General features: G+C 64.3%; 7 pseudogenes; all 7 read left to right on the top strand.

Annotated features, from left to right (window-relative positions):
• On the top strand, window positions 1–119 carry LOC142867439 (uncharacterized; annotated as a pseudogene).
• Window positions 120–3,641: 3,522 nt separating this feature from the next.
• LOC142867438 (uncharacterized) lies at window positions 3,642–3,760 on the top strand (annotated as a pseudogene).
• A 3,524-nt stretch (window positions 3,761–7,284) lies between these two features.
• On the top strand, window positions 7,285–7,403 carry LOC142867437 (uncharacterized; annotated as a pseudogene).
• Window positions 7,404–10,911: 3,508 nt separating this feature from the next.
• LOC142867436 (uncharacterized) lies at window positions 10,912–11,030 on the top strand (annotated as a pseudogene).
• Window positions 11,031–14,538: 3,508 nt separating this feature from the next.
• Window positions 14,539–14,657, top strand: LOC142867378 (uncharacterized; annotated as a pseudogene).
• A 3,510-nt stretch (window positions 14,658–18,167) lies between these two features.
• Window positions 18,168–18,286, top strand: LOC142867435 (uncharacterized; annotated as a pseudogene).
• Window positions 18,287–21,784: 3,498 nt separating this feature from the next.
• Window positions 21,785–21,903, top strand: LOC142867377 (uncharacterized; annotated as a pseudogene).
• The last annotated feature ends 1,428 nt before the right edge of the window (window positions 21,904–23,331 follow it).

Raw genomic sequence — 23,331 nt, 5'->3', positions numbered from 1 at the left:
GTCTAGGGCCACACCACCCCGAACGCGCCCCATCTCGTCTGATCTCCGAAGCTAAGCAGCGTCGGGCCTGGTTAGTACTTGGATGGGAGACCGCCTGGGAATCCCGGGTGCCCTAGGCTTTTTTTTTTTTTTTTTTTTTTTTTTTTTGCCTGTTGCTCTGTCCCCTTGCCGGGAGCGCGGCGGGGCGGCGGTCCGGCGGATCACCCCCACCCTCAGCGCCCGCCGCGGTGCCTGCCGCCCCAGCCCGCACCGTGGGGCCTCCTCTTGTCCCAAGCCGGGACACCGCCGCCACGGGGCAGCATGCGTGCCATCTGGACTGTCCGGTCTCAGTCCAAAGGTCTGGTCTGTGGGAAACGACACGCTGGAGGAAACCTGGAGAGTCTGAGAGGGGAGGGAGTTCCGGAAGGATTCCAGGATGTCACTTTGAGCGAGTATGTGACCAGAACTCGTCCCGTTGCTTTTGGGGTTCTATGGGCTACACGTAGGAATCTCTGGTGGTGGCACTGGAGGTTGGGGGATCCGGAGTCACACCCAGACCTGCTCGACAGGCCTCCTTTTACTTTTCTTTTCGGATTCATGTTCTTAGAAAGTGTCTCTTATCTCTATGATTGCATTTTCTTTTCTCTCTCCTTTCTAGCAGATGATGGGAGTACAAGTATTGAGGTGACATGTGTTGCCCGTGCCCCCCTCCCCCCTGTCTCCTTATTTATTTCTCATTCTCCCCCAGCGTATTGTGGGGGTACCAATGTTCAGGTCGGGTGCATTGCTCTTTCCCCGCCTCCCCCCTCGGGTCAGAGCTTCAAGTGCGCCCATCCCCCAGTCGGTGCGCACCCACCCCCTCCCTAATGGATGTGTATGCCCACCCCCTCCCCACGCCCGCCCGACACCCACCCGATGAAGGTGATTCCTCGCTGTCCACTTAGGTGTCCATCCGTTCCTACCAATTTGCCGGTGAGCGCGCGCACGTGGTGCTCGTGTGTCCGTTCTTGGGACACCTGGCCTACTGGAACGGGTTCCAGCTCTGGCCAGGAGAACACGAGAGGCGCCCCCTCACCGCTGCTCCTCACAGCCGAATGGCACTCCGTGGTGTCCACGCGCCACATGTTACTAATGCACTCCTGGATGGATGGGCACTCGGGTCGCTTCCACATCTTTGCGATTGTGAATTGTGCCCTAACTGTCACCCTACCCCTTACCCAGCCCGTCTCCTCTGCCCCTGCCTGACGCGCTCCTCCCCCGCCAGGCCCGTCACTGTCCTCGGCCCCTGCCCCTGCCTGACCGGCCCCTTCCCGCCCCGGCCCGTCACCGTCACCGTCCTCTGCCCCTGCCTGACAGGCTCCTCTCCGCCCGGCCCACCACCTGGGCCACTGCCTGACTCGCTCCTCCCCGGCCAGGCCCGTCACTGTCCTGGGCCCCCGCCTGACCGGCTCCTTCCCGCCCGGCCTGTCACCGTCCTCGGCCCCTGCCTGACACGCTCCTCCCCGCCCGTCACCGTCCTCGGCCCCTGCCTGACCGGCTCCTCCGTCGCCTGGGCCTTCCAGGGGCTTGGTGTGGACGCTGCTTCCAGGAAGCCCTCCAGGAACCCGGCAGCAGGGCGGCCGCAGCAGTCTGGCGCAGGCATCGCTAAGTCGCCTGCCGGGGACGGGGACGTGCCCCGCTGTGCCGCGGGGGCCCAGCCTGGTGTCTTCCCTGAGGCCCTGGGGCTGCCGGGACCGCCTCCTGATGGGGACGTCCACGCAGCTCTCCACGTCGGATTCCGGGGCTCTCTGTCCTGCCTGAAGGCCCAGCTGGCCTGCGGGTCCTTAGAGTGGCAGGAACATCCTCAAACTGATATTGCGAGTCCGGGGGTTGTCTGCACTTTTGTGCTGGGCACCCCAGGGAGGCCCAGGGGCTGGCTGGACAACGCGGTCTGCTCGGGTGCTTTGGAGGAGCAACCGATGCCCTTTGGACTTTGGTAGCAGCGTCTCAGGTGTCTCTGAGCCCTGCGCCATGTCGGGGAGGAGGCGGGAGGGGCCGCGACCTGCAGTCGTGTTCCCGGGGTGGCACGGCATGTGGCTTCTTCCACAGGCTGCTTGGCCTGGGCTCCCTGCACCTGGGCCTTTGGGGGACTGGCCCTGTGCTTGCCAACGCTTCCTGCAGGGACCCGGAGCTGGGAGGTGGCATCTCCCAGCCCTGGGCCGGGCAGAGCCCCAGCGGGCCATGCCCACAACCTCTCTCAGCACGGGTCCCCCAGAAGGCTCCTTTGGGACCAGGATTCTCCTGCGGGTGACTTCTTAAAGTCTGGCCCCTGGATGGAGGGGCACCGGGAGCAGAGGAGCCGGAAGCGGAAGGGGGTGCCCATGCGAGGGGACATTTTCAGGCCAAGTACCAGCTTCAGCCTGATCCTCCTGGGAACCCCGGGGTGTACGTCACACCTCCTGGTTGTCCCGCTCTGAGACAAGGAGCCGGGCTTCGCATTCCCACAGCAGCCAGTCGTGGGCTGAGGACACCTGGGGCCTTGGGAACTCCCTGGCTTCTCTTTGGATTACCATTTGGAGCTGCTTGGGAATCGTGCCGCCACACACACCCGAGTGCAGGTGTCTTCTGCACAGACTGCGGGCCTCGCGCTTCTGAATGCCACTGGCTCGCCACCCACCCACGGGTGAACCTGGTCAGGGTGCTTTCTCTAAGGAGCCGACTCTGATCCGGGCGGGCTACCGGTGTCTCTGTTTGCTCGTTTCTTTCTTCCATGTCGGGAAAGTCTGCCTTACTGGGTGTGGAAATCTCCTATGCCTTTCCTCGCCTATTCTGTCAGCTTTAAAATTCTCTTTCAGTTGCCACCCTCACAGATGGATTAGGAAACTCTTTCCGGTGCACTCATTAGTGAAATGACCTCAAGGAAGCTCGAATCCAATATCTAATCGCCGGCTTTTAGCAAGTCCACACCCGAGGGTGGTTGGGGTCCAATCCAGCCCCGGGCCAGGCCCAGGCCCCTTGGACTGGGCCACAGGAGGACACGGAGCAGGGTCCCGGCCCCCACGGGAGCGGTGCCGGCAGTTCTCCAAGGGCTTGGGGGTTTTCCAGAGGTAGGAGATGGAGGGGACTGATTTCTTCAGCGCCCCCCAAACCACCCCGCCCCACCCCAGCCATGGGACACATCCCGAGAGACGCCCCTACACTCGCTCCCCTCCCCCATGCGCTGTGCCCCAGCCCTGGCCCTGGGGAATAGGCGGCAGCCCACCCACAGGGCGGGGGCGCAGCTGACAGGGGTTGTGCGGGAGGGCGGCCCCTGGCTGGGGTCAAAGGGTGAGCGCGCGTGCGCAGTCAGCGGCGGCGCGCTGGGGGTGGGGGCGGGTAGGTGAAGGAGGCGAGGTGAGGAGAGGAGGGGGGCTGGAAGGTCTCCACCTTGGCGGGTCCAGCCGTGGAGGCGCATCGTGTCTGTGTGTGTGTGTTTGTGTGTGTGTGTGTGTGTGTGTGTGTGTGTGTGTGTGTGTGTGTGTAGACAGCCCCCACCCCACCCCGCCCCGCCCCGTCCCTCACCTCAGTCCTCCGGAGTCCGCCCGACCGGGCCGGCCAACTGCACAGGCCCGGCGCGGGTCAGCGCTATCGCGGGGAAGCGCGGTGAGGCTGGCCTCTTGAGCGGGGCAGGGGCGCCCTCCGCGGTCTAGGGCCACACCACCCCGAACGCGCCCCATCTCGTCTGATCTCCGAAGCTAAGCAGCGTCGGGCCTGGTTAGTACTTGGATGGGAGACCGCCTGGGAATCCCGGGTGCCCTAGGCTTTTTTTTTTTTTTTTTTTTTTTTTTTTTGCCTGTTGCTCTGTCCCCTTGCCGGGAGCGCGGCGGGGCGGCGGTCCGGCGGATCACCCCCACCCTCAGCGCCCGCCGCGGTGCCTGCCGCCCCAGCCCGCACCGTGGGGCCTCCTCTTGTCCCAAGCCGGGACACCGCCGCCACGGGGCAGCATGCGTGCCATCTGGACTGTCCGGTCTCAGTCCAAAGGTCTGGTCTGTGGGAAACGACACGCTGGAGGAAACCTGGAGAGTCTGAGAGGGGAGGGAGTTCCGGAAGGATTCCAGGATGTCACTTTGAGCGAGTATGTGACCAGAACTCGTCCCGTTGCTTTTGGGGTTCTATGGGCTACACGTAGGAATCTCTGGTGGTGGCACTGGAGGTTGGGGGATCCGGAGTCACACCCAGACCTGCTCGACAGGCCTCCTTTTACTTTTCTTTTCGGATTCATGTTCTTAGAAAGTGTCTCTTATCTCTATGATTGCATTTTCTTTTCTCTCTCCTTTCTAGCAGATGATGGGAGTACAAGTATTGAGGTGACATGTGTTGCCCGTGCCCCCCTCCCCCCTGTCTCCTTATTTATTTCTCATTCTCCCCCAGCGTATTGTGGGGGTACCAATGTTCAGGTCGGGTGCATTGCTCTTTCCCCGCCTCCCCCCTCGGGTCAGAGCTTCAAGTGCGCCCATCCCCCAGTCGGTGCGCACCCACCCCCTCCCTAATGGATGTGTATGCCCACCCCCTCCCCACGCCCGCCCGACACCCACCCGATGAAGGTGATTCCTCGCTGTCCACTTAGGTGTCCATCCGTTCCTACCAATTTGCCGGTGAGCGCGCGCACGTGGTGCTCGTGTGTCCGTTCTTGGGACACCTGGCCTACTGGAACGGGTTCCAGCTCTGGCCAGGAGAACACGAGAGGCGCCCCCTCACCGCTGCTCCTCACAGCCGAATGGCACTCCGTGGTGTCCACGCGCCACATGTTACTAATGCACTCCTGGATGGATGGGCACTCGGGTCGCTTCCACATCTTTGCGATTGTGAATTGTGCCCTAACTGTCACCCTACCCCTTACCCAGCCCGTCTCCTCTGCCCCTGCCTGACGCGCTCCTCCCCCGCCAGGCCCGTCACTGTCCTCGGCCCCTGCCCCTGCCTGACCGGCCCCTTCCCGCCCCGGCCCGTCACCGTCACCGTCCTCTGCCCCTGCCTGACAGGCTCCTCTCCGCCCGGCCCACCACCTGGGCCACTGCCTGACTCGCTCCTCCCCGGCCAGGCCCGTCACTGTCCTGGGCCCCCGCCTGACCGGCTCCTTCCCGCCCGGCCTGTCACCGTCCTCGGCCCCTGCCTGACACGCTCCTCCCCGCCCGTCACCGTCCTCGGCCCCTGCCTGACCGGCTCCTCCGTCGCCTGGGCCTTCCAGGGGCTTGGTGTGGACGCTGCTTCCAGGAAGCCCTCCAGGAACCCGGCAGCAGGGCGGCCGCAGCAGTCTGGCGCAGGCATCGCTAAGTCGCCTGCCGGGGACGGGGACGTGCCCCGCTGTGCCGCGGGGGCCCAGCCTGGTGTCTTCCCTGAGGCCCTGGGGCTGCCGGGACCGCCTCCTGATGGGGACGTCCACGCAGCTCTCCACGTCGGATTCCGGGGCTCTCTGTCCTGCCTGAAGGCCCAGCTGGCCTGCGGGTCCTTAGAGTGGCAGGAACATCCTCAAACTGATATTGCGAGTCCGGGGGTTGTCTGCACTTTTGTGCTGGGCACCCCAGGGAGGCCCAGGGGCTGGCTGGACAACGCGGTCTGCTCGGGTGCTTTGGAGGAGCAACCGATGCCCTTTGGACTTTGGTAGCAGCGTCTCAGGTGTCTCTGAGCCCTGCGCCATGTCGGGGAGGAGGCGGGAGGGGCCGCGACCTGCAGTCGTGTTCCCGGGGTGGCACGGCATGTGGCTTCTTCCACAGGCTGCTTGGCCTGGGCTCCCTGCACCTGGGCCTTTGGGGGACTGGCCCTGTGCTTGCCAACGCTTCCTGCAGGGACCCGGAGCTGGGAGGTGGCATCTCCCAGCCCTGGGCCGGGCAGAGCCCCAGCGGGCCATGCCCACAACCTCTCTCAGCACGGGTCCCCCAGAAGGCTCCTTTGGGACCAGGATTCTCCTGCGGGTGACTTCTTAAAGTCTGGCCCCTGGATGGAGGGGCACCGGGAGCAGAGGAGCCGGAAGCGGAAGGGGGTGCCCATGCGAGGGGACATTTTCAGGCCAAGTACCAGCTTCAGCCTGATCCTCCTGGGAACCCCGGGGTGTACGTCACACCTCCTGGTTGTCCCGCTCTGAGACAAGGAGCCGGGCTTCGCATTCCCACAGCAGCCAGTCGTGGGCTGAGGACACCTGGGGCCTTGGGAACTCCCTGGCTTCTCTTTGGATTACCATTTGGAGCTGCTTGGGAATCGTGCCGCCACACACACCCGAGTGCAGGTGTCTTCTGCACAGACTGCGGGCCTCGCGCTTCTGAATGCCACTGGCTCGCCACCCACCCACGGGTGAACCTGGTCAGGGTGCTTTCTCTAAGGAGCCGACTCTGATCCGGGCGGGCTACCGGTGTCTCTGTTTGCTCGTTTCTTTCTTCCATGTCGGGAAAGTCTGCCTTACTGGGTGTGGAAATCTCCTATGCCTTTCCTCGCCTATTCTGTCAGCTTTAAAATTCTCTTTCAGTTGCCACCCTCACAGATGGATTAGGAAACTCTTTCCGGTGCACTCATTAGTGAAATGACCTCAAGGAAGCTCGAATCCAATATCTAATCGCCGGCTTTTAGCAAGTCCACACCCGAGGGTGGTTGGGGTCCAATCCAGCCCCGGGCCAGGCCCAGGCCCCTTGGACTGGGCCACAGGAGGACACGGAGCAGGGTCCCGGCCCCCACGGGAGCGGTGCCGGCAGTTCTCCAAGGGCTTGGGGGTTTTCCAGAGGTAGGAGATGGAGGGGACTGATTTCTTCAGCGCCCCCCAAACCACCCCGCCCCACCCCAGCCATGGGACACATCCCGAGAGACGCCCCTACACTCGCTCCCCTCCCCCATGCGCTGTGCCCCAGCCCTGGCCCTGGGTAATAGGCGGCAGCCCACCCACAGGGCGGGGGCGCAGCTGACAGGGGTTGTGCGGGAGGGCGGCCCCTGGCTGGGGTCAAAGGGTGAGCGCGCGTGCGCAGTCAGCGGCGGCGCGCTGGGGGTGGGGGCGGGTAGGTGAAGGAGGCGAGGTGAGGAGAGGAGGGGGGCTGGAAGGTCTCCACCTTGGCGGGTCCAGCCGTGGAGGCGCATCGTGTCTGTGTGTGTGTGTTTGTGTGTGTGTGTGTGTGTGTGTGTGTGTGTGTGTGTGTGTGTGTGTGTAGACAGCCCCCACCCCACCCCGCCCCGCCCCGTCCCTCACCTCAGTCCTCCGGAGTCCGCCCGACCGGGCCGGCCAACTGCACAGGCCCGGCGCGGGTCAGCGCTATCGCGGGGAAGCGCGGTGAGGCTGGCCTCTTGAGCGGGGCAGGGGCGCCCTCCGCGGTCTAGGGCCACACCACCCCGAACGCGCCCCATCTCGTCTGATCTCCGAAGCTAAGCAGCGTCGGGCCTGGTTAGTACTTGGATGGGAGACCGCCTGGGAATCCCGGGTGCCCTAGGCTTTTTTTTTTTTTTTGCCTGTTGCTCTGTCCCCTTGCCGGGAGCGCGGCGGGGCGGCGGTCCGGCGGATCACCCCCACCCTCAGCGCCCGCCGCGGTGCCTGCCGCCCCAGCCCGCACCGTGGGGCCTCCTCTTGTCCCAAGCCGGGACACCGCCGCCACGGGGCAGCATGCGTGCCATCTGGACTGTCCGGTCTCAGTCCAAAGGTCTGGTCTGTGGGAAACGACACGCTGGAGGAAACCTGGAGAGTCTGAGAGGGGAGGGAGTTCCGGAAGGATTCCAGGATGTCACTTTGAGCGAGTATGTGACCAGAACTCGTCCCGTTGCTTTTGGGGTTCTATGGGCTACACGTAGGAATCTCTGGTGGTGGCACTGGAGGTTGGGGGATCCGGAGTCACACCCAGACCTGCTCGACAGGCCTCCTTTTACTTTTCTTTTCGGATTCATGTTCTTAGAAAGTGTCTCTTATCTCTATGATTGCATTTTCTTTTCTCTCTCCTTTCTAGCAGATGATGGGAGTACAAGTATTGAGGTGACATGTGTTGCCCGTGCCCCCCTCCCCCCTGTCTCCTTATTTATTTCTCATTCTCCCCCAGCGTATTGTGGGGGTACCAATGTTCAGGTCGGGTGCATTGCTCTTTCCCCGCCTCCCCCCTCGGGTCAGAGCTTCAAGTGCGCCCATCCCCCAGTCGGTGCGCACCCACCCCCTCCCTAATGGATGTGTATGCCCACCCCCTCCCCACGCCCGCCCGACACCCACCCGATGAAGGTGATTCCTCGCTGTCCACTTAGGTGTCCATCCGTTCGTACCAATTTGCCGGTGAGCGCGCGCACGTGGTGCTCGTGTGTCCGTTCTTGGGACACCTGGCCTACTGGAACGGGTTCCAGCTCTGGCCAGGAGAACACGAGAGGCGCCCCCTCACCGCTGCTCCTCACAGCCGAATGGCACTCCGTGGTGTCCACGCGCCACATGTTACTAATGCACTCCTGGATGGATGGGCACTCGGGTCGCTTCCACATCTTTGCGATTGTGAATTGTGCCCTAACTGTCACCCTACCCCTTACCCAGCCCGTCTCCTCTGCCCCTGCCTGACGCGCTCCTCCCCCGCCAGGCCCGTCACTGTCCTCGGCCCCTGCCCCTGCCTGACCGGCCCCTTCCCGCCCCGGCCCGTCACCGTCACCGTCCTCTGCCCCTGCCTGACAGGCTCCTCTCCGCCCGGCCCACCACCTGGGCCACTGCCTGACTCGCTCCTCCCCGGCCAGGCCCGTCACTGTCCTGGGCCCCCGCCTGACCGGCTCCTTCCCGCCCGGCCTGTCACCGTCCTCGGCCCCTGCCTGACACGCTCCTCCCCGCCCGTCACCGTCCTCGGCCCCTGCCTGACCGGCTCCTCCGTCGCCTGGGCCTTCCAGGGGCTTGGTGTGGACGCTGCTTCCAGGAAGCCCTCCAGGAACCCGGCAGCAGGGCGGCCGCAGCAGTCTGGCGCAGGCATCGCTAAGTCGCCTGCCGGGGACGGGGACGTGCCCCGCTGTGCCGCGGGGGCCCAGCCTGGTGTCTTCCCTGAGGCCCTGGGGCTGCCGGGACCGCCTCCTGATGGGGACGTCCACGCAGCTCTCCACGTCGGATTCCGGGGCTCTCTGTCCTGCCTGAAGGCCCAGCTGGCCTGCGGGTCCTTAGAGTGGCAGGAACATCCTCAAACTGATATTGCGAGTCCGGGGGTTGTCTGCACTTTTGTGCTGGGCACCCCAGGGAGGCCCAGGGGCTGGCTGGACAACGCGGTCTGCTCGGGTGCTTTGGAGGAGCAACCGATGCCCTTTGGACTTTGGTAGCAGCGTCTCAGGTGTCTCTGAGCCCTGCGCCATGTCGGGGAGGAGGCGGGAGGGGCCGCGACCTGCAGTCGTGTTCCCGGGGTGGCACGGCATGTGGCTTCTTCCACAGGCTGCTTGGCCTGGGCTCCCTGCACCTGGGCCTTTGGGGGACTGGCCCTGTGCTTGCCAACGCTTCCTGCAGGGACCCGGAGCTGGGAGGTGGCATCTCCCAGCCCTGGGCCGGGCAGAGCCCCAGCGGGCCATGCCCACAACCTCTCTCAGCACGGGTCCCCCAGAAGGCTCCTTTGGGACCAGGATTCTCCTGCGGGTGACTTCTTAAAGTCTGGCCCCTGGATGGAGGGGCACCGGGAGCAGAGGAGCCGGAAGCGGAAGGGGGTGCCCATGCGAGGGGACATTTTCAGGCCAAGTACCAGCTTCAGCCTGATCCTCCTGGGAACCCCGGGGTGTACGTCACACCTCCTGGTTGTCCCGCTCTGAGACAAGGAGCCGGGCTTCGCATTCCCACAGCAGCCAGTCGTGGGCTGAGGACACCTGGGGCCTTGGGAACTCCCTGGCTTCTCTTTGGATTACCATTTGGAGCTGCTTGGGAATCGTGCCGCCACACACACCCGAGTGCAGGTGTCTTCTGCACAGACTGCGGGCCTCGCGCTTCTGAATGCCACTGGCTCGCCACCCACCCACGGGTGAACCTGGTCAGGGTGCTTTCTCTAAGGAGCCGACTCTGATCCGGGCGGGCTACCGGTGTCTCTGTTTGCTCGTTTCTTTCTTCCATGTCGGGAAAGTCTGCCTTACTGGGTGTGGAAATCTCCTATGCCTTTCCTCGCCTATTCTGTCAGCTTTAAAATTCTCTTTCAGTTGCCACCCTCACAGATGGATTAGGAAACTCTTTCCGGTGCACTCATTAGTGAAATGACCTCAAGGAAGCTCGAATCCAATATCTAATCGCCGGCTTTTAGCAAGTCCACACCCGAGGGTGGTTGGGGTCCAATCCAGCCCCGGGCCAGGCCCAGGCCCCTTGGACTGGGCCACAGGAGGACACGGAGCAGGGTCCCGGCCCCCACGGGAGCGGTGCCGGCAGTTCTCCAAGGGCTTGGGGGTTTTCCAGAGGTAGGAGATGGAGGGGACTGATTTCTTCAGCGCCCCCCAAACCACCCCGCCCCACCCCAGCCATGGGACACATCCCGAGAGACGCCCCTACACTCGCTCCCCTCCCCCATGCGCTGTGCCCCAGCCCTGGCCCTGGGGAATAGGCGGCAGCCCACCCACAGGGCGGGGGCGCAGCTGACAGGGGTTGTGCGGGAGGGCGGCCCCTGGCTGGGGTCAAAGGGTGAGCGCGCGTGCGCAGTCAGCGGCGGCGCGCTGGGGGTGGGGGCGGGTAGGTGAAGGAGGCGAGGTGAGGAGAGGAGGGGGGCTGGAAGGTCTCCACCTTGGCGGGTCCAGCCGTGGAGGCGCATCGTGTCTGTGTGTGTGTGTTTGTGTGTGTGTGTGTGTGTGTGTGTGTGTGTGTGTGTGTGTGTGTGTAGACAGCCCCCACCCCACCCCGCCCCGCCCCGTCCCTCACCTCAGTCCTCCGGAGTCCGCCCGACCGGGCCGGCCAACTGCACAGGCCCGGCGCGGGTCAGCGCTATCGCGGGGAAGCGCGGTGAGGCTGGCCTCTTGAGCGGGGCAGGGGCGCCCTCCGCGGTCTAGGGCCACACCACCCCGAACGCGCCCCATCTCGTCTGATCTCCGAAGCTAAGCAGCGTCGGGCCTGGTTAGTACTTGGATGGGAGACCGCCTGGGAATCCCGGGTGCCCTAGGCTTTTTTTTTTTTTTTGCCTGTTGCTCTGTCCCCTTGCCGGGAGCGCGGCGGGGCGGCGGTCCGGCGGATCACCCCCACCCTCAGCGCCCGCCGCGGTGCCTGCCGCCCCAGCCCGCACCGTGGGGCCTCCTCTTGTCCCAAGCCGGGACACCGCCGCCACGGGGCAGCATGCGTGCCATCTGGACTGTCCGGTCTCAGTCCAAAGGTCTGGTCTGTGGGAAACGACACGCTGGAGGAAACCTGGAGAGTCTGAGAGGGGAGGGAGTTCCGGAAGGATTCCAGGATGTCACTTTGAGCGAGTATGTGACCAGAACTCGTCCCGTTGCTTTTGGGGTTCTATGGGCTACACGTAGGAATCTCTGGTGGTGGCACTGGAGGTTGGGGGATCCGGAGTCACACCCAGACCTGCTCGACAGGCCTCCTTTTACTTTTCTTTTCGGATTCATGTTCTTAGAAAGTGTCTCTTATCTCTATGATTGCATTTTCTTTTCTCTCTCCTTTCTAGCAGATGATGGGAGTACAAGTATTGAGGTGACATGTGTTGCCCGTGCCCCCCTCCCCCCTGTCTCCTTATTTATTTCTCATTCTCTCCCAGCGTATTGTGGGGGTACCAATGTTCAGGTCGGGTGCATTGCTCTTTCCCCGCCTCCCCCCTCGGGTCAGAGCTTCAAGTGCGCCCATCCCCCAGTGGGTGCGCACCCACCCCCTCCCTAATGGATGTGTATGCCCACCCCCTCCCCACGCCCGCCCGACACCCACCCGATGAAGGTGATTCCTCGCTGTCCACTTAGGTGTCCATCCGTTCCTACCAATTTGCCGGTGAGCGCGCGCACGTGGTGCTCGTGTGTCCGTTCTTGGGACACCTGGCCTACTGGAACGGGTTCCAGCTCTGGCCAGGAGAACACGAGAGGCGCCCCCTCACCGCTGCTCCTCACAGCCGAATGGCACTCCGTGGTGTCCACGCGCCACATGTTACTAATGCACTCCTGGATGGATGGGCACTCGGGTCGCTTCCACATCTTTGCGATTGTGAATTGTGCCCTAACTGTCACCCTACCCCTTACCCAGCCCGTCTCCTCTGCCCCTGCCTGACGCGCTCCTCCCCCGCCAGGCCCGTCACTGTCCTCGGCCCCTGCCCCTGCCTGACCGGCCCCTTCCCGCCCCGGCCCGTCACCGTCACCGTCCTCTGCCCCTGCCTGACAGGCTCCTCTCCGCCCGGCCCACCACCTGGGCCACTGCCTGACTCGCTCCTCCCCGGCCAGGCCCGTCACTGTCCTGGGCCCCCGCCTGACCGGCTCCTTCCCGCCCGGCCTGTCACCGTCCTCGGCCCCTGCCTGACACGCTCCTCCCCGCCCGTCACCGTCCTCGGCCCCTGCCTGACCGGCTCCTCCGTCGCCTGGGCCTTCCAGGGGCTTGGTGTGGACGCTGCTTCCAGGAAGCCCTCCAGGAACCCGGCAGCAGGGCGGCCGCAGCAGTCTGGCGCAGGCATCGCTAAGTCGCCTGCCGGGGACGGGGACGTGCCCCGCTGTGCCGCGGGGGCCCAGCCTGGTGTCTTCCCTGAGGCCCTGGGGCTGCCGGGACCGCCTCCTGATGGGGACGTCCACGCAGCTCTCCACGTCGGATTCCGGGGCTCTCTGTCCTGCCTGAAGGCCCAGCTGGCCTGCGGGTCCTTAGAGTGGCAGGAACATCCTCAAACTGATATTGCGAGTCCGGGGGTTGTCTGCACTTTTGTGCTGGGCACCCCAGGGAGGCCCAGGGGCTGGCTGGACAACGCGGTCTGCTCGGGTGCTTTGGAGGAGCAACCGATGCCCTTTGGACTTTGGTAGCAGCGTCTCAGGTGTCTCTGAGCCCTGCGCCATGTCGGGGAGGAGGCGGGAGGGGCCGCGACCTGCAGTCGTGTTCCCGGGGTGGCACGGCATGTGGCTTCTTCCACAGGCTGCTTGGCCTGGGCTCCCTGCACCTGGGCCTTTGGGGGACTGGCCCTGTGCTTGCCAACGCTTCCTGCAGGGACCCGGAGCTGGGAGGTGGCATCTCCCAGCCCTGGGCCGGGCAGAGCCCCAGCGGGCCATGCCCACAACCTCTCTCAGCACGGGTCCCCCAGAAGGCTCCTTTGGGACCAGGATTCTCCTGCGGGTGACTTCTTAAAGTCTGGCCCCTGGATGGAGGGGCACCGGGAGCAGAGGAGCCGGAAGCGGAAGGGGGTGCCCATGCGAGGGGACATTTTCAGGCCAAGTACCAGCTTCAGCCTGATCCTCCTGGGAACCCCGGGGTGTACGTCACACCTCCTGGTTGTCCCGCTCTGAGACAAGGAGCCGGGCTTCGCATTCCCACAGCAGCCAGTCGTGGGCTGAGGACACCTGGGGCCTTGGGAACTCCCTGGCTTCTCTTTGGATTACCATTTGGAGCTGCTTGGGAATCGTGCCGCCACACACACCCGAGTGCAGGTGTCTTCTGCACAGACTGCGGGCCTCGCGCTTCTGAATGCCACTGGCTCGCCACCCACCCACGGGTGAACCTGGTCAGGGTGCTTTCTCTAAGGAGCCGACTCTGATCCGGGCGGGCTACCGGTGTCTCTGTTTGCTCGTTTCTTTCTTCCATGTCGGGAAAGTCTGCCTTACTGGGTGTGGAAATCTCCTATGCCTTTCCTCGCCTATTCTGTCAGCTTTAAAATTCTCTTTCAGTTGCCACCCTCACAGATGGATTAGGAAACTCTTTCCGGTGCACTCATTAGTGAAATGACCTCAAGGAAGCTCGAATCCAATATCTAATCGCCGGCTTTTAGCAAGTCCACACCCGAGGGTGGTTGGGGTCCAATCCAGCCCCGGGCCAGGCCCAGGCCCCTTGGACTGGGCCACAGGAGGACACGGAGCAGGGTCCCGGCCCCCACGGGAGCGGTGCCGGCAGTTCTCCAAGGGCTTGGGGGTTTTCCAGAGGTAGGAGATGGAGGGGACTGATTTCTTCAGCGCCCCCCAAACCACCCCGCCCCACCCCAGCCATGGGACACATCCCGAGAGACGCCCCTACACTCGCTCCCCTCCCCCATGCGCTGTGCCCCAGCCCTGGCCCTGGGGAATAGGCGGCAGCCCACCCACAGGGCGGGGGCGCAGCTGACAGGGGTTGTGCGGGAGGGCGGCCCCTGGCTGGGGTCAAAGGGTGAGCGCGCGTGCGCAGTCAGCGGCGGCGCGCTGGGGGTGGGGGCGGGTAGGTGAAGGAGGCGAGGTGAGGAGAGGAGGGGGGCTGGAAGGTCTCCACCTTGGCGGGTCCAGCCGTGGAGGCGCATCGTGTCTGTGTGTGTGTGTTTGTGTGTGTGTGTGTGTGTGTGTGTGTGTGTGTGTGTGTGTGTGTGTAGACAGCCCCCACCCCACCCCGCCCCGCCCCGTCCCTCACCTCAGTCCTCCGGAGTCCGCCCGACCGGGCCGGCCAACTGCACAGGCCCGGCGCGGGTCAGCGCTATCGCGGGGAAGCGCGGTGAGGCTGGCCTCTTGAGCGGGGCAGGGGCGCCCTCCGCGGTCTAGGGCCACACCACCCCGAACGCGCCCCATCTCGTCTGATCTCCGAAGCTAAGCAGCGTCGGGCCTGGTTAGTACTTGGATGGGAGACCGCCTGGGAATCCCGGGTGTCCTAGGCTTTTTTTTTTTTTTTTTTTTTTTTTTTGCCTGTTGCTCTGTCCCCTTGCCGGGAGCGCGGCGGGGCGGCGGTCCGGCGGATCACCCCCACCCTCAGCGCCCGCCGCGGTGCCTGCCGCCCCAGCCCGCACCGTGGGGCCTCCTCTTGTCCCAAGCCGGGACACCGCCGCCACGGGGCAGCATGCGTGCCATCTGGACTGTCCGGTCTCAGTCCAAAGGTCTGGTCTGTGGGAAACGACACGCTGGAGGAAACCTGGAGAGTCTGAGAGGGGAGGGAGTTCCGGAAGGATTCCAGGATGTCACTTTGAGCGAGTATGTGACCAGAACTCGTCCCGTTGCTTTTGGGGTTCTATGGGCTACACGTAGGAATCTCTGGTGGTGGCACTGGAGGTTGGGGGATCCGGAGTCACACCCAGACCTGCTCGACAGGCCTCCTTTTACTTTTCTTTTCGGATTCATGTTCTTAGAAAGTGTCTCTTATCTCTATGATTGCATTTTCTTTTCTCTCTCCTTTCTAGCAGATGATGGGAGTACAAGTATTGAGGTGACATGTGTTGCCCGTGCCCCCCTCCCCCCTGTCTCCTTATTTATTTCTCATTCTCTCCCAGCGTATTGTGGGGGTACCAATGTTCAGGTCGGGTGCATTGCTCTTTCCCCGCCTCCCCCCTCGGGTCAGAGCTTCAAGTGCGCCCATCCCCCAGTGGGTGCGCACCCACCCCCTCCCTAATGGATGTGTATGCCCACCCCCTCCCCACGCCCGCCCGACACCCACCCGATGAAGGTGATTCCTCGCTGTCCACTTAGGTGTCCATCCGTTCGTACCAATTTGCCGGTGAGCGCGCGCACGTGGTGCTCGTGTGTCCGTTCTTGGGACACCTGGCCTACTGGAACGGGTTCCAGCTCTGGCCAGGAGAACACGAGAGGCGCCCCCTCACCGCTGCTCCTCACAGCCGAATGGCACTCCGTGGTGTCCACGCGCCACATGTTACTAATGCACTCCTGGATGGATGGGCACTCGGGTCGCTTCCACATCTTTGCGATTGTGAATTGTGCCCTAACTGTCACCCTACCCCTTACCCAGCCCGTCTCCTCTGCCCCTGCCTGACGCGCTCCTCCCCCGCCAGGCCCGTCACTGTCCTCGGCCCCTGCCCCTGCCTGACCGGCCCCTTCCCGCCCCGGCCCGTCACCGTCACCGTCCTCTGCCCCTGCCTGACAGGCTCCTCTCCGCCCGGCCCACCACCTGGGCCACTGCCTGACTCGCTCCTCCCCGGCCAGGCCCGTCACTGTCCTGGGCCCCCGCCTGACCGGCTCCTTCCCGCCCGGCCTGTCACCGTCCTCGGCCCCTGCCTGACACGCTCCTCCCCGCCCGTCACCGTCCTCGGCCCCTGCCTGACCGGCTCCTCCGTCGCCTGGGCCTTCCAGGGGCTTGGTGTGGACGCTGCTTCCAGGAAGCCCTCCAGGAACCCGGCAGCAGGGCGGCCGCAGCAGTCTGGCGCAGGCATCGCTAAGTCGCCTGCCGGGGACGGGGACGTGCCCCGCTGTGCCGCGGGGGCCCAGCCTGGTGTCTTCCCTGAGGCCCTGGGGCTGCCGGGACCGCCTCCTGATGGGGACGTCCACGCAGCTCTCCACGTCGGATTCCGGGGCTCTCTGTCCTGCCTGAAGGCCCAGCTGGCCTGCGGGTCCTTAGAGTGGCAGGAACATCCTCAAACTGATATTGCGAGTCCGGGGGTTGTCTGCACTTTTGTGCTGGGCACCCCAGGGAGGCCCAGGGGCTGGCTGGACAACGCGGTCTGCTCGGGTGCTTTGGAGGAGCAACCGATGCCCTTTGGACTTTGGTAGCAGCGTCTCAGGTGTCTCTGAGCCCTGCGCCATGTCGGGGAGGAGGCGGGAGGGGCCGCGACCTGCAGTCGTGTTCCCGGGGTGGCACGGCATGTGGCTTCTTCCACAGGCTGCTTGGCCTGGGCTCCCTGCACCTGGGCCTTTGGGGGACTGGCCCTGTGCTTGCCAACGCTTCCTGCAGGGACCCGGAGCTGGGAGGTGGCATCTCCCAGCCCTGGGCCGGGCAGAGCCCCAGCGGGCCATGCCCACAACCTCTCTCAGCACGGGTCCCCCAGAAGGCTCCTTTGGGACCAGGATTCTCCTGCGGGTGACTTCTTAAAGTCTGGCCCCTGGATGGAGGGGCACCGGGAGCAGAGGAGCCGGAAGCGGAAGGGGGTGCCCATGCGAGGGGACATTTTCAGGCCAAGTACCAGCTTCAGCCTGATCCTCCTGGGAACCCCGGGGTGTACGTCACACCTCCTGGTTGTCCCGCTCTGAGACAAGGAGCCGGGCTTCGCATTCCCACAGCAGCCAGTCGTGGGCTGAGGACACCTGGGGCCTTGGGAACTCCCTGGCTTCTCTTTGGATTACCATTTGGAGCTGCTTGGGAATCGTGCCGCCACACACACCCGAGTGCAGGTGTCTTCTGCACAGACTGCGGGCCTCGCGCTTCTGAATGCCACTGGCTCGCCACCCACCCACGGGTGAACCTGGTCAGGGTGCTTTCTCTAAGGAGCCGACTCTGATCCGGGCGGGCTACCGGTGTCTCTGTTTGCTCGTTTCTTTCTTCCATGTCGGGAAAGTCTGCCTTACTGGGTGTGGAAATCTCCTATGCCTTTCCTCGCCTATTCTGTCAGCTTTAAAATTCTCTTTCAGTTGCCACCCTCACAGATGGATTAGGAAACTCTTTCCGGTGCACTCATTAGTGAAATGACCTCAAGGAAGCTCGAATCCAATATCTAATCGCCGGCTTTTAGCAAGTCCACACCCGAGGGTGGTTGGGGTCCAATCCAGCCCCGGGCCAGGCCCAGGCCCCTTGGACTGGGCCACAGGAGGACACGGAGCAGGGTCCCGGCCCCCACGGGAGCGGTGCCGGCAGTTCTCCAAGGGCTTGGGGGTTTTCCAGAAGTAGGAGATGGAGGGGACTGATTTCTTCAGCGCCCCCCAAACCACCCCGCCCCACCCCAGCCATGGGACACATCCCGAGAGACGCCCCTACACTCGCTCCCCTCCCCCATGCGCTGTGCCCCAGCCCTGGCCCTGGGGAATAGGCGGCAGCCCACCCACAGGGCGGGGGCGCAGCTGACAGGGGTTGTGCGGGAGGGCGGCCCCTGGCTGGGGTCAAAGGGTGAGCGCGCGTGCGCAGTCAGCGGCGGCGCGCTGGGGGTGGGGGCGGGTAGGTGAAGGAGGCGAGGTGAGGAGAGGAGGGGGGCTGGAAGGTCTCCACCTTGGCGGGTCCAGCCGTGGAGGCGCATCGTGTCTGTGTGTGTGTGTTTGTGTGTGTGTGTGTGTGTGTGTGTGTGTGTGTGTGTAGACAGCCCCCACCCCACCCCGCCCCGCCCCGTCCCTCACCTCAGTCCTCCGGAGTCCGCCCGACCGGGCCGGCCAACTGCACAGGCCCGGCGCGGGTCAGCGCTATCGCGGGGAAGCGCGGTGAGGCTGGCCTCTTGAGCGGGGCAGGGGCGCCCTCCGCGGTCTAGGGCCACACCACCCCGAACGCGCCCCATCTCGTCTGATCTCCGAAGCTAAGCAGCGTCGGGCCTGGTTAGTACTTGGATGGGAGACCGCCTGGGAATCCCGGGTGCCCTAGGCTTTTTTTTTTTTTTTGCCTGTTGCTCTGTCCCCTTGCCGGGAGCGCGGCGGGGCGGCGGTCCGGCGGATCACCCCCACCCTCAGCGCCCGCCGCGGTGCCTGCCGCCCCAGCCCGCACCGTGGGGCCTCCTCTTGTCCCAAGCCGGGACACCGCCGCCACGGGGCAGCATGCGTGCCATCTGGACTGTCCGGTCTCAGTCCAAAGGTCTGGTCTGTGGGAAACGACACGCTGGAGGAAACCTGGAGAGTCTGAGAGGGGAGGGAGTTCCGGAAGGATTCCAGGATGTCACTTTGAGCGAGTATGTGACCAGAACTCGTCCCGTTGCTTTTGGGGTTCTATGGGCTACACGTAGGAATCTCTGGTGGTGGCACTGGAGGTTGGGGGATCCGGAGTCACACCCAGACCTGCTCGACAGGCCTCCTTTTACTTTTCTTTTCGGATTCATGTTCTTAGAAAGTGTCTCTTATCTCTATGATTGCATTTTCTTTTCTCTCTCCTTTCTAGCAGATGATGGGAGTACAAGTATTGAGGTGACATGTGTTGCCCGTGCCCCCCTCCCCCCTGTCTCCTTATTTATTTCTCATTCTCCCCCAGCGTATTGTGGGGGTACCAATGTTCAGGTCGGGTGCATTGCTCTTTCCCCGCCTCCCCCCTCGGGTCAGAGCTTCAAGTGCGCCCATCCCCCAGTGGGTGCGCACCCACCCCCTCCCTAATGGATGTGTATGCCCACCCCCTCCCCACGCCCGCCCGACACCCACCCGATGAAGGTGATTCCTCGCTGTCCACTTAGGTGTCCATCCGTTCGTACCAATTTGCCGGTGAGCGCGCGCACGTGGTGCTCGTGTGTCCGTTCTTGGGACACCTGGCCTACTGGAACGGGTTCCAGCTCTGGCCAGGAGAACACGAGAGGCGCCCCCTCACCGCTGCTCCTCACAGCCGAATGGCACTCCGTGGTGTCCACGCGCCACATGTTACTAATGCACTCCTGGATGGATGGGCACTCGGGTCGCTTCCACATCTTTGCGATTGTGAATTGTGCCCTAACTGTCACCCTACCCCTTACCCAGCCCGTCTCCTCTGCCCCTGCCTGACGCGCTCCTCCCCCGCCAGGCCCGTCACTGTCCTCGGCCCCTGCCCCTGCCTGACCGGCCCCTTCCCGCCCCGGCCCGTCACCGTCACCGTCCTCTGCCCCTGCCTGACAGGCTCCTCTCCGCCCGGCCCACCACCTGGGCCACTGCCTGACTCGCTCCTCCCCGGCCAGGCCCGTCACTGTCCTGGGCCCCCGCCTGACCGGCTCCTTCCCGCCCGGCCTGTCACCGTCCTCGGCCCCTGCCTGACACGCTCCTCCCCGCCCGTCACCGTCCTCGGCCCCTGCCTGACCGGCTCCTCCGTCGCCTGGGCCTTCCAGGGGCTTGGTGTGGACGCTGCTTCCAGGAAGCCCTCCAGGAACCCGGCAGCAGGGCGGCCGCAGCAGTCTGGCGCAGGCATCGCTAAGTCGCCTGCCGGGGACGGGGACGTGCCCCGCTGTGCCGCGGGGGCCCAGCCTGGTGTCTTCCCTGAGGCCCTGGGGCTGCCGGGACCGCCTCCTGATGGGGACGTCCACGCAGCTCTCCACGTCGGATTCCGGGGCTCTCTGTCCTGCCTGAAGGCCCAGCTGGCCTGCGGGTCCTTAGAGTGGCAGGAACATCCTCAAACTGATATTGCGAGTCCGGGGGTTGTCTGCACTTTTGTGCTGGGCACCCCAGGGAGGCCCAGGGGCTGGCTGGACAACGCGGTCTGCTCGGGTGCTTTGGAGGAGCAACCGATGCCCTTTGGACTTTGGTAGCAGCGTCTCAGGTGTCTCTGAGCCCTGCGCCATGTCGGGGAGGAGGCGGGAGGGGCCGCGACCTGCAGTCGTGTTCCCGGGGTGGCACGGCATGTGGCTTCTTCCACAGGCTGCTTGGCCTGGGCTCCCTGCACCTGGGCCTTTGGGGGACTGGCCCTGTGCTTGCCAACGCTTCCTGCAGGGACCCGGAGCTGGGAGGTGGCATCTCCCAGCCCTGGGCCGGGCAGAGCCCCAGCGGGCCATGCCCACAACCTCTCTCAGCACGGGTCCCCCAGAAGGCTCCTTTGGGACCAGGATTCTCCTGCGGGTGACTTCTTAAAGTCTGGCCCCTGGATGGAGGGGCACCGGGAGCAGAGGAGCCGGAAGCGGAAGGGGGTGCCCATGCGAGGGGACATTTTCAGGCCAAGTACCAGCTTCAGCCTGATCCTCCTGGGAACCCCGGGGTGTACGTCACACCTCCTGGTTGTCCCGCTCTGAGACAAGGAGCCGGGCTTCGCATTCCCACAGCAGCCAGTCGTGGGCTGAGGACACCTGGGGCCTTGGGAACTCCCTGGCTTCTCTTTGGATTACCATTTGGAGCTGCTTGGGAATCGTGCCGCCACACACACCCGAGTGCAGGTGTCTTCTGCACAGACTGCGGGCCTCGCGCTTCTGAATGCCACTGGCTCGCCACCCACCCACGGGTGAACCTGGTCAGGGTGCTTTCTCTAAGGAGCCGACTCTGATCCGGGCGGGCTACCGGTGTCTCTGTTTGCTCGTTTCTTTCTTCCATGTCGGGAAAGTCTGCCTTACTGGGTGTGGAAATCTCCTATGCCTTTCCTCGCCTATTCTGTCAGCTTTAAAATTCTCTTTCAGTTGCCACCCTCACAGATGGATTAGGAAACTCTTTCCGGTGCACTCATTAGTGAAATGACCTCAAGGAAGCTGGAATCCAATATCTAATCGCCGGCTTTTAGCAAGTCCACACCCGAGGGTGGTTGGGGTCCAATCCAGCCCCGGGCCAGGCCCAGGCCCCTTGGACTGGGCCACAGGAGGACACGGAGCAGGGTCCCGGCCCCCACGGGAGCGGTGCCGGCAGTTCTCCAAGGGCTTGGGGGTTTTCCAGAGGTAGGAGATGGAGGGGACTGATTTCTTCAGCGCCCCCCAAACCACCCCGCCCCACCCCAGCCATGGGACACATCCCGAGAGACGCCCCTACACTCGCTCCCCTCCCCCATGCGCTGTGCCCCAGCCCTGGCCCTGGGGAATAGGCGGCAGCCCACCCACAGGGCGGGGGCGCAGCTGACAGGGGTTGTGCGGGAGGGCGGCCCCTGGCTGGGGTCAAAGGGTGAGCGCGCGTGCGCAGTCAGCGGCGGCGCGCTGGGGGTGGGGGCGGGTAGGTGAAGGAGGCGAGGTGAGGAGAGGAGGGGGGCTGGAAGGTCTCCACCTTGGCGGGTCCAGCCGTGGAGGCGCATCGTGTCTGTGTGTGTGTGTTTGTGTGTGTGTGTGTGTGTGTGTGTGTGTGTGTGTGTAGACAGCCCCCACCCCACCCCGCCCCGCCCCGTCCCTCACCTCAGTCCTCCGGAGTCCGCCCGACCGGGCCGGCCAACTGCACAGGCCCGGCGCGGGTCAGCGCTATCGCGGGGAAGCGCGGTGAGGCTGGCCTCTTGAGCGGGGCAGGGGCGCCCTCCGCGGTCTAGGGCCACACCACCCCGAACGCGCCCCATCTCGTCTGATCTCCGAAGCTAAGCAGCGTCGGGCCTGGTTAGTACTTGGATGGGAGACCGCCTGGGAATCCCGGGTGTCCTAGGCTTTTTTTTTTTTTTTTTTTTTTTTTTTTTGCCTGTTGCTCTGTCCCCTTGCCGGGAGCGCGGCGGGGCGGCGGTCCGGCGGATCACCCCCACCCTCAGCGCCCGCCGCGGTGCCTGCCGCCCCAGCCCGCACCGTGGGGCCTCCTCTTGTCCCAAGCCGGGACACCGCCGCCACGGGGCAGCATGCGTGCCATCTGGACTGTCCGGTCTCAGTCCAAAGGTCTGGTCTGTGGGAAACGACACGCTGGAGGAAACCTGGAGAGTCTGAGAGGGGAGGGAGTTCCGGAAGGATTCCAGGATGTCACTTTGAGCGAGTATGTGACCAGAACTCGTCCCGTTGCTTTTGGGGTTCTATGGGCTACACGTAGGAATCTCTGGTGGTGGCACTGGAGGTTGGGGGATCCGGAGTCACACCCAGACCTGCTCGACAGGCCTCCTTTTACTTTTCTTTTCGGATTCATGTTCTTAGAAAGTGTCTCTTATCTCTATGATTGCATTTTCTTTTCTCTCTCCTTTCTAGCAGATGATGGGAGTACAAGTATTGAGGTGACATGTGTTGCCCGTGCCCCCCTCCCCCCTGTCTCCTTATTTATTTCTCATTCTCTCCCAGCGTATTGTGGGGGTACCAATGTTCAGGTCGGGTGCATTGCTCTTTCCCCGCCTCCCCCCTCGGGTCAGAGCTTCAAGTGCGCCCATCCCCCAGTGGGTGCGCACCCACCCCCTCCCTAATGGATGTGTATGCCCACCCCCTCCCCACGCCCGCCCGACACCCACCCGATGAAGGTGATTCCTCGCTGTCCACTTAGGTGTCCATCCGTTCCTACCAATTTGCCGGTGAGCGCGCGCACGTGGTGCTCGTGTGTCCGTTCTTGGGACACCTGGCCTACTGGAACGGGTTCCAGCTCTGGCCAGGAGAACACGAGAGGCGCCCCCTCACCGCTGCTCCTCACAGCCGAATGGCACTCCGTGGTGTCCACGCGCCACATGTTACTAATGCACTCCTGGATGGATGGGCACTCGGGTCGCTTCCACATCTTTGCGATTGTGAATTGTGCCCTAACTGTCACCCTACCCCTTACCCAGCCCGTCTCCTCTGCCCCTGCCTGACGCGCTCCTCCCCCGCCAGGCCCGTCACTGTCCTCGGCCCCTGCCCCTGCCTGACCGGCCCCTTCCCGCCCCGGCCCGTCACCGTCACCGTCCTCTGCCCCTGCCTGACAGGCTCCTCTCCGCCCGGCCCACCACCTGGGCCACTGCCTGACTCGCTCCTCCCCGGCCAGGCCCGTCACTGTCCTGGGCCCCCGCCTGACCGGCTCCTTCCCGCCCGGCCTGTCACCGTCCTCGGCCCCTGCCTGACACGCTCCTCCCCGCCCGTCACCGTCCTCGGCCCCTGCCTGACCGGCTCCTCCGTCGCCTGGGCCTTCCAGGGGCTT

The sequence above is a fragment of the Microcebus murinus genome, unplaced genomic scaffold (genome assembly GCF_040939455.1).
Source record: "Microcebus murinus isolate Inina unplaced genomic scaffold, M.murinus_Inina_mat1.0 scaf015_hap2_Mmur4.0, whole genome shotgun sequence".
Classification (NCBI taxonomy): Eukaryota; Metazoa; Chordata; class Mammalia; order Primates; family Cheirogaleidae; genus Microcebus; species Microcebus murinus.
This window is presented reverse-complemented; position numbering and strand designations above follow the sequence as displayed.